This window comes from Paramormyrops kingsleyae, chromosome 7, assembly GCF_048594095.1.
Source record: "Paramormyrops kingsleyae isolate MSU_618 chromosome 7, PKINGS_0.4, whole genome shotgun sequence".
Taxonomy (NCBI): domain Eukaryota; kingdom Metazoa; phylum Chordata; class Actinopteri; order Osteoglossiformes; family Mormyridae; genus Paramormyrops; species Paramormyrops kingsleyae.
In genome coordinates this window covers 807,501-818,620 of record NC_132803.1, presented here as the reverse complement: position 1 = coordinate 818,620, position 11,120 = coordinate 807,501, and positions in this window count along the sequence as shown.

The window sequence follows — 11,120 nt, the reverse complement described above, 5'->3', positions numbered from 1 at the left end:
TGCTAGGTATATGGATAACAGCTGCTGAAATATATATATATATATATATATATATATATATATATACATACATACATACATACACACACATATACATATATACATATATATACACACATATGTACATATACAAGGATTATATATACTGATTATGTGGTCACTGATTAAGGTTGTCATTGTTGGGATTAGGGTTTTGAAAAATTAGGGTTTTGAGAAATGAATGGCGAGTCCCCATAAAAAATTAATACGTAGACTGTGCATGTTGCCGTGTGTATATACTGTAGACAGCTTCCCAAAAGCAAGCACATTTTTTACATACAGTAGATCACCCAGCATGCATCACCCTGCTGCCAAGCCCTAATGAGGGCCACAGGTGTGTGTGAGGGCCCCATCGCTTAATGAGGACCCATGCCCCTGGTCTGGAGAGCCGAGAGCTGCTTGCCTGTGTCATCCAAATGGGAAACAACACTGTCATTTAATAGAATGATATCTGGAAGAGCAGAACCCCGGGAATGAGGACTAATGGTGCAAAATTGTGTTTTTGTCTGTTTTATACCGCATCAATATATTTTGAAAATAGGCAGCAAAACAGCATAAATACACAGAGATCAGGCCACTGGGTTATTCTGACACAGGCACTGTGAGGAGCTGACAGATTGACTCCAGATTGACTCCAGGGCTAAAGAATGTGTTATTCTTCCTCCTTGTAATGTATATGCTTGCATTACAAAAGTTAGATGTGTTTTTAGGTGCTTTGTCAGCAGGACCGGTGTTCTGAAATATTTCCCTACTGGCAACCTAAATTTATATTTATCTCTGTTTTGTTCTGCGTTTAGAGAATATCCTATCCGCACATGCACTGAGAATACAACATTGCTGTATTAAAATTAAAATCACACCATAATGTAACTCCTGTAGTGTTTTCAACAATAGTCTATCATAGATGCAAAACACTATACAATATACTTTATAGATAAAAACAGACCATACATATCTGCTTTCCATAGCGTTTAAAGATTTTCATTCAGTTTGTTTTATGGCAGCATATATTTATGGGCATGTATAAAATAGTGCATGACCTGTTGTGCACATATGTTGTTAACTCAGGTAGGACATTGTCACAGGTAGGGTGACATTTTAAGGCACTGGTGTTGGGCTTAGAGTTAGGGTTAGGGTTAGGGTTAGAGTTAGGGTTAGGGAGAGGCTTGGCCAGCAGTGCTGCGGCGTTCTGACATTATTTCTTACATCTAACTAAAAAACTGGGCTACATCCTGACCCAGACTGATGACCTGTATTTCTTTTATAAATAATATGCTTTTTGTGTAACCAGTAGCCGCCAAAGAGCTGAATGCATCAATAATCACGCATTCACAGTTTGGAGGGGGTGGATGATCTGAGGTATGGAGGATGCAGGTGAAGGGCAAGATGCCCGTGAGGTGTAGAGCAGCAGTTACATGATGCGGGTGGATGGATGGATGGATGGGTGGAGGGGATGGTTTTGATATGCAGTGATGGCGGGGGCATGTTGTCTGGAACAATGCCCTTAACATTGTGTGCAGTGCAGATCTTCACAGGCAAGGAACATACTTGGAGCAAAATACCAGTGACGGCATGTAACATCATCATCATCATCATCTTCATGCCCAATGCGACTGGCTAGCAGGAGAGGTAATCACGCTGCTTTTCTTCAGTCGTACTTTTCTTCGGTCAACTGATTTAATTTTGAATGTTATGCAATTGGCTGGGGGCGACATGGTGGTGCAGTGGTTAGCACTGTTGCCTCATACCTCTGGGACCTGGGTTCGAGTCTCCGCCTGGGTTACATGTGTGTGGAGTTTGCATGTTCTTCCCTTGTCGTCGTGGGGTTTCCTCTGGGTACTCCGGTTTCTCCCCCACAGTCCAAAGACATGCTGAGGCTAAATGGCGTTACTAAATTGCCCATAGGTGTGAATGTGTGAGTGAATGGTGTGTGAGTGTGCCCTGCAATGGGCTGGCCCCTTGTCCAGGGTTGTTTCCTGCCTCGTGCCCATTGCTTCCAGGATAGGCTCTGGACCCCCCACAACCCAGTAGGATGAACTGGATGGATGGATGTAACTGGCTGATTGACTTTTGTTCATGGTGTCCTGCCACAGACATCAGAGACACTGGAATCGCCTCCGCCCCTCAAAGTGAAAGGTCCCAGGAATTAACCCCCCCCCCCAAAGGGGAAGGTGCTGGGTATGGGCTCCAGGAGACTTTCCCCTAACAAGCTGTCAGTCTGAGCTCCCTGTGAATTAACTTCTCATAACAGGGTTTTTTTTTTTTTTATCTGAAGAGCTTTCAGGCGAAGTTTGTGCGCAAAACATTCTCATTCAATGGGCTTCTTGCATGAAGGTCTTTGTAATGAATTTTCCAGAGAAATTGGCTTCCACTCCAAAGACTTTTCAGTCTCACACTAAAGACTTTTCAGACAGCGGACGTTTCATATAAAAGAGGGTGGATTTTCCTATCAGCGCATAAAAAGCAAGTATCACCCTACAGTTTCAGTTCACTGTGCAGCCAAAGAATGTGACAGAGAATAGGCGTCACACTCAATCTCCCACAGATGAAGTTTCCTCTGAACGGAGATCTTAATAGACCATCAACTTATAGTTTTCTGGTTCAGACCTCTGGCTGTTAGTGTGGTTGGGTCTAGCTTCTCAGGTGCAAAAATGCTTCATACTGTGAGGTGGATTTACACATGAACCATTGGTAGGTACTAGTCTGTCCATTCATTGGGAAGAGGGTGAAGTACTCTGGTCAGAGTGCCCCCTGTAGGTCACTTCCCGTTTCTTTGCCGGGATTTTTTTACCGAGCAGCCAGTGTCACCCAGATGGAGCTGATTTGCTACCTCCCCACACCGCCTTTCTACTGAATTGTGGGTAATGACATCATACTCTTTCCTTCTGTTTTGCTAGCAGGTAAGTCGCTTCTGACAGTGTACATAGAGAGCTAATGGAGAGTGCAAACTAAAGGGGGTGTGTGCGGCTCAGCAGTCTAGGCCAGTGTGATCGGAATATTGCTGCTTTGAATCCCATGCTTGGCAGAACAGTCACATGACCACTGGGTCCTTGAACAAGGCTGGTAAATACTGACCCTGGCTCAGACCCCAAGCTTCACTCTCTCCTGTATGTATGTGTATAGAGCAAGAAAAACACACTAAAATAACATACTCACACACACAGACACACAGATCATGTTAACAGGTTTCTGACAGTGTGGGATAAACACTGACACAGAAAGAATGTAGTGTCTGTGTGTGTGTCTGTATATGTGTGGTTACACCCCTGTCTGTCTCCCTGCTATTACAACCTGGTCCCTTGTCTTAATTAAAGGCTAATTTTCTGTACTGTTTATTCAGGTGCATTTTACCAACAATACAGAATGTATTGTCATTTTTAAAACCCTCTTTAATATATACTAAAATATACTAAATATAAACTAAAATTTTACCAAAATGATATAGTAAAATTTATACTAAAATATATACTATATTTTTTTCTCCCCTGTCGTGTCGGCAGTTTAGCAAGCAGGGTGTTAGTCTGGGTGCCTTATTGTGCCAACACTTTGATTTTGCCAAGTGGAGCTTCGGATTTAAGCTCCTCTTGTTACTTGAGGTATACTCTTTATTAATCGGTTATATGTCATTGCGCCATAAAGCCGGAGCTGACAGGGGGGGTTAGTGGGAAAAAAATAGAGAGAGAAAGTGAGAAAGGAGAGAAAGGGGTGAGAGACAGAGGAAGTAGAAAAATAAATAAATGCATAATAAAAATAAAATAAGGAGGGGGGTCAGAGAGAGAGACAGGGAAAGAGAACTATACATAAACAGTAGAACAAGAAAGAAAGAGTAATAAAAGGACAGCTTCTGCATCTTGCTGCTTTACACCGTATCATCACACCAGCTGCTGTATCTGAAAGATAAGATCCAGGGACACACACAAACAGTATACACACAAAGAAACCAGTGGTACCATTATGACATGGGAATGTGCTTGTGTCAGTATCTGCTCCTGGAATTAAATACGTTAATACCAGCCGAAAAAAAAAAATAAAAATATATATATATATATATATATATATATAATGATATATATACACACATACATACACACACACACACACACACATACACACACACATATATATATGCATACATACATATGCACAAGCAGACCACCAGGAACACTGTCTAAATTTTGTCGTACCCGTATCTGCATCTAAGAGGAGGGAGTGGAAGCCACACACCAACTTTCATACATACTCTCACACACACACCCATACAAGGAGAAAAAAATGGGTGAAATAGGGGATGAGAGCCCTAGGCTCTCCTGTGTGTGTGTGTGCGTTCTAAGTGTATCTGTGTTGATATGAAAGTGTGTGTATGTGTGTGCGCGTGCATATGTACGTGTATGTGTGTGTGTGTACGCATACGTGCATGCGTGCGTGTACGCATACGTGTACGTGTGTGCGTACGCATATGTGCACGCGTGTATGCCTGTGTGTTGTGAGTGCTGTGTGTTGTGAGTGCCCCCCCTGGGGGCCGGCCACGCAGGCACGGATAGAGCCCGGAGCCCGGAGCACCCGCACACCCCGTGGGGGCCCCGCCAGCCCCAGGGAGACCCGCCCCCCCCCGAGAACCCCCACCCAGGGGACCAGGGGGACGCCCCGAGAGCCACCAAGCACACCCGCCCCTGGCTACCCCGACCCCCCCTCCCCCAAGCCCAGATCCCAACCCTCCCTCCCCCAAGTCCCCTCACTGCCGCCCCCATACCGCCCCATCATCCACGTGCTCCCCGTACCAGGACAAACCTGCAGACACACAGATCCATGCATGCACTCATACACACACTCAGACACACACTCCCAGTCACACCTGCTTGTCTTTGAAGTCCGGCAGCAGATGCCCTGGACTTGCCCAGTGGACGGCCCAGAGGATGTTCCCCACCCCCCCAGATCGCAGGCGAGCGGGCACCCCGCCGGAAACCGGCAGCGCCCCACAGATACGGCCGCCCCACCCCCGAGCCCACCCGCCGGCGCCCGCCGCCCCCGCCACACCCAGGACCACTCACCCCGCCCGCCCCCCAACCGCCCCCCACCCACCTTGATCATTGATGGTGTACATGTGTGTGAGCTAAGGTGTCGTTTATACTATTTATACTAAAATATATACTAAAATAATGTATACTAAAATTTTAAACTACTTTCTCATTTTTACTATCAGCAGTTTTAAAACCATGTTATTAATCGATTAAAGTTCATTTGAAAGTTGGTAAACAAACACCCATCTGTGATTTGAACCCCAGGCTGCTCATAAAATCATCTTTAGATATTGCAAAGGCCAGATTGCATTTCAGTATTTTAACAAGTGACTTGAGTGAGATTTATTTCTCTTTAAAAGGTAGACAGATTACACATGACCAAAGTGTAACGGGAATCCTCCCCCTCCCTCCAATACAAACAAGACCCATCTCCCCTCCCCTCAATACTAATGGGATCCCTCACCCTGATACTAATGGTACCCCTCCCTCAATACAAATAGTACTTCTAATGGGACTCCTCCCCCAAATACTAACAGGACACCTCCCCCAATACTAATGGTACCCCTCCCTCAATAATAATAGGACTCCTCACCCCAATACTAATAGGTACCCCTCCCTCGATACTAATAGGACACCTCCCCCAATAATAATGGGACCCCTCCCTCGATACTAATAGGACACCTCCCCCAATAATAATGGGACCCCTCCCTCGATACTAATAGGACTCCTCACCCCAATAATAATGGTACCCCTCCCTCGATAGTAATAGGACACCTCCCCCAATAATAATGGGACCCCTCCCTCGATACTAATAGGACTCCTCACCCCAATAATAATGGGACCCCTCCCTCGATAGTAATAGGACACCTCACCCCAATAATAATGGGACCCCTCCCTCGATACTAATAGGACTCCTCACCCCAATAATAATGGGACCCCTCCCTCGATAGTAATAGGACACCTCACCCCAATAATAATGGGACCCCTCCCTCGATACTAATAGGACACCTCCCCCAATAATAATGGGACCCCTCCCTCGATACTAATAGGACTCCTCACCCCAATAATAATGGGACCCCTCCCTCGATACTAATAGGACACCTCCCCCAATAATAATGGGACCCCTCCCTCGATACTAATAGGACACCTCCCCCAATAATAATGGTACCCCTCCCCCAATACTAACGGGATACTTCCCCCCAGTACTAATATTTCCCCCCCCAAAGGTACCAGAACCCATTGAATGAGTTAGAGCTGTGCTGGCAGTGCCGGTCATTCCATTAGGCGACATAGGCAGCCGCCCAGTGCGGCATCTTTTGGGGGGGGGGGGAGGGGGGGGCGCTGAATCAACAAGGTGTGGTCACTTAGTCTCAGACAGGTGAAGCTGGCTTGGGGTGCAGAATGGGCTTTGACCAGCCCTGCGTGTCAGTGAGCGCTGTGTTGAGCAGGATCCAGAGAGTGAAAATCATACTCACTGTCACATTAGTATGCAGCATAGCGTGTATACAGGAGCCGCTCAAGCCGGGAAAGTCAAGGAAGGTCAAGACGCACAGGACTTTAAATGCTCTATAATGTGATGTAGTGTAATGATATCAACTGAACAGGAATGGTAACTCTTTCAACTTGAAATGGAATGTGATGCACAAACAAGAAATAAAGATTAGGAATCATTACTGTAAGCAAATGAGCATGTGTGTGTTTTAAAAAAATAACTCTGTATGAAGTTCTTATTTAGAAAATGGGAACAACCTGACAGCCCAACTTGACTGTTTTACAGAATTACTTCAGAAGTCTGGGCTTTGAACATGAAGGACACAGTGGGACTGACCTTTTCTGCCGAAGCTCCGTTAAATATTCAGGCAGTAGTCAATTAAGTGCTTTAAAATGCTTGGCAAGCTTTAAGATGTGCTGTGCAAACTTTGAGAGAGCCGACGTCCACTTTTAAGATCTCGTTAAAGATCTCAGTAGAACAGAGAAGCTGTATTTCAGACAAGTTGTGACTGACTCTAGGAACAAGAGTGAAGCATTAAAATAATCGTATGGTCTTGTCACAGGGACCCAGATACACAAAGAAGTTACTGCTTCTGCACATCTAAGATAAAAAGCCCTGACTTTGGAAATATTTAAAAGGTGATAAAATGACATCTTATTTATATATTAAAAGCTATAACTAGACCTGGAATCACACAGATCTGCCATCATCTTTAATTTCAGCAGGGATGCTTTATGGCATTTATCCACATGCACAGACCTCAGTCTTCTTTTCACTTAAGATGCTTGGTGATATCGAGTTACTCGTGAATCACACTCGTTCCCGGTGGGTCCTGGACTCCACCTGGGCTGCTCTTTGTCACCAATTCTGTTCATAACATTTATGGAGAACATTTCTAGGCATAGCCAAGGGGCAGGGGGCTCCGGTTTGGTGACTGCAGGATCGCACCTTTGCTTTTTGCTGATGAGGTGGTCCTGTTGGCATCACCGAGCAGTGACCTCCAGCTTGCACTGGGGTGGTCTGCAGGCCAAGGGTGAAGTGACTGGGATGAGGCCATGATTCTCAATTGGAAAATGGGTGGAGATGAGTTTCTATCTCAAGTGGAGGAATTCATGTATCTTGAGAGGGGGCAGAATGGAGGGGGGATTGAAAGGTGGATCAGGGCAGTGTCAGGAGTTACAGTAGTATGCAAAAGTTTGGGCACCCCTCAATAAATAACATATTTTGGTAATTTTTTAATGGAAAAGATGTAAACACAGTCTCTGTAGGAAATGGAAAAAATGCACAATATTTACACCAAACATTGATGCATAGTTACTTTTTATGTCATAAATTGAACAAAGATAGAAAATAAAAACATTATTGTGGCACTCTGCAAAAGTTTGGGCACCCTACATAATCAGTACTTAGTAACACCTCCTCTGGCAGATATAACAGCTTGCAAACACTTTTTATAGCCAGCTAAAAGTCTTTCACTTCTCGTACTTGGGATTTTATCCCATTCTTCCTTGCAAAAGGCTTCTAGTTCTGTAATATTCTTTGGTCGTCTTGCATGCACAGCTCTTTTAAGGTCTACCCACAAATTTTCAATGATGTTTAAATCAGGGGACTGTGATGGCCATTCCAAAACCTTCAGCTTGTCTCTTGAGGTAGTCCATGGTGGATTTCGAGGTATGTTTAGGGTCGTTGTCATGTTGTAGAAGCCATCCTCTTTTCAGCTTCAACTTTTTTACAGATGGTGTAAAATTGCCTCCAGAATTTGCTGGTATTTAGTGGAATCCATTCTTCCCTCCACCCGTGCAATGTTTCCTGTGCCACTGGCTGCAACACAACCCCAAAACATGATAGATCCACCTCCATGCTTAATAGTTGGCAAGATGTTCTTTTCATGAAATGCTGCTCCTTTTTTTCTCCAAACATGCCGTTGCTGATTGTGGCCAAAGAGTTCTATTTTAACTTAATCAGTCCACAGCACTTGTTTCCAAAACGCATCAGCATCACCAAGCACTTTGAGATTTTTGGTAATGTAAAGTGCAGTATAAATAAAATGTATTATTATTATTATTAGATGTTCTGTTGCATACTTCTGACGTTGGATTTTATGATGGGGACGCAGATAAGGTTTTCTTCTGCTGACTCTTTCATGAAGGTCTTGTGGAACGGTGCACCACCACTCCTGAGTCTGCTAAATGTTCCTGCAGTTTTTTTGCAGTCAAATGGAGGTTTTGATTTGTCTTTCTTACCAGCATAAAAGCAGTTCTCTCCAAGAGTTGTCTTGGTCTTCTAGATCTCATCTTGACCTCCACAGTTTCCCTGACTGCCATCTCTTAATTACTCTTAAAGTACAGGTATTTTATGGGACCTACTGAAGTAAAGGTAGCTGATTATGAGAAAGACCTTGGTGTGTATGTTGATGCTTTCATGTCTCATTCTCGCCAGTGCGGGGAAGCAATAAAAAAGGCCAATAGGATGTTGGGGTATATCTCCAGGTGTGTGGAGTTTAAGTCAAGGGAGGTAATGCTAAGATTATACAATTCCTTGGTGAGACCTCACCTAGAATATTGTGTGCAGGTTTGGTCACCATATCTTAAAAAGGACATTGCGGCCTTAGAAAAGGTGCAGCGTAGGGCCACAAGAATGATTCCTGGTCTTAGAGGAATGTCATACGAGGAAAGGTTAGTTGAGCTAAATCTGTTCAGCCTCAAGCAAAGGAGACTGAGGGGGGACATGATCCAGGTCTATAAGATTCTAACAGGTTTGGATGCTGTTCAACCGAATAGTTACTTCAGCATTAGTTCAAATACAAGAACTCGTGGCCATAGGTGGAAATTAGTGGGAGAACATTTCAAACTGGATTTAAGGAAGCACTTCTTTACACAGCGTGTAGTCAGAGTATGGAATAGTCTTCCTGATAACGTAGTGCAAGCTGAATCCTTGGGTTCCTTTAAATCAGAGCTAGATAAGATTTTAACAACTCTGAGCTATTAGTTAAGTTCTCCCCAAGCGAGCTCGATGGGCCGAATGGCCTCCTCTCGTTTGTATAGTTCTTATGTTCTTATGTTCTTCTCACTGTGGAAACTGCAAGCTGACAACGCTTTGCTATCTTCTTGTAGCCTTCTCCTGCATTGTGGGCATCAATAACTTTCATTTTCAGAGTCTTACACAGCTGCTTAGAGGAACCCATGGATGTTGAGTGTCCACAAGTGTGTGCACAAGGTTTGAAGAGTCAGTGTATTTGTAAAGCTTTGAAATTGGCACGAGCTGACATTTACTAATGACAGCTGTCGCCATGCATCAGATCTAACGACCTGATTAAGGTCTGAAACCTTGTAAAAAGAATCTGAGACTTTGGAACTCTTAGGGTGCCCAAACTTTTGCAGAGTGCCATAATAATGTTTTTATTTTTGACATAAAAAGTAACTATGCATCAATGTTTGGTGAAAATATTGTGCATTTTTTTCCATTTCCTACAGAGACTGTGTTTACATCTTTTCCATAAAAAAATTACCAAAATATGTTATTTATCGAGGGGTGCCCAAACTTTTGCATACTACCGTATGTGGGCATTGTACTGGTATATCATGGTGAAAAGAGAGCTGAGTCAGAAGGTGACGCTTTCATTTTGCCGTTAGATGTACGTTTCTACCCTCAGCTGTGCGTTTTGGGTAATGACCAAAAGACTGAGATCACAGATGCAAGCAGTGGAAGCTTCCTTCACAGGGTGTTTGGGCTCAGCCTTAGAGATAGCGTGAGGAGCACAGACATTCAGGAGGGGCTCAAATTAGAGCCGTTGCACCTCCACATCAAAATGAGTCAGTTGAGGTGGTTTGGGCATTTTTAGAGGACGCCTCCTGGACGCCTCCCCGGAAAAGTGCTTTGGACATATCCAACTACGAAGAGACCCCAGGGTAGACCCAAGAGTCTCTGGAGTGTTTATATCTCTTGGTCTGGAAATGCCTTGGTATCCCCCGGAGGAACTGGCGGAGGTGGTTGGGGAGATGGAGGTCTGGGCGTCTGGGCATCTGTGCCCAGACAGCTGCCCCTGCGACCCGCTCCGGATGAGCGGTGGAGAATGGATGGATGAATGGAGCTAATCACAACTGACAGAAACCTGTGGTTTTTTACCTTCAGGTTTGACAAAAGTATAAAACCAGGGGAGTACAAATTGGATGGGGGGGGGGGGGGGGGGGGGGCATGTATCCTGCAATATTTAATACATCTTCATTCATCCCCCCCATAAAACAGGTCTTTGTATTTAAATGAAGTTTTGCTCCACCCAACATCGAACTCCTTCCTACGGCCTGCTATAAAAGTGATATATAATCTGCATAAATTTGGGAATTATCACCATGTTTGGCTGTATAGAGAGAATAATAAGACCAAGAATGGATTCTTGTGGGATTCCGCATAAAATCCCCCCCAACCCTGCATCAAAACATTTATTGTGGATAGGTGTAGTGGGTCTATCTGGGCAAAAGTCCAGGGCCGATGTTTTATTCCAGTTCAGCCTTGATGATGGGACCTTTTTGTGTGGTCAGTGGTATTACAGTTTTTCTGAATTGCTAAAACAC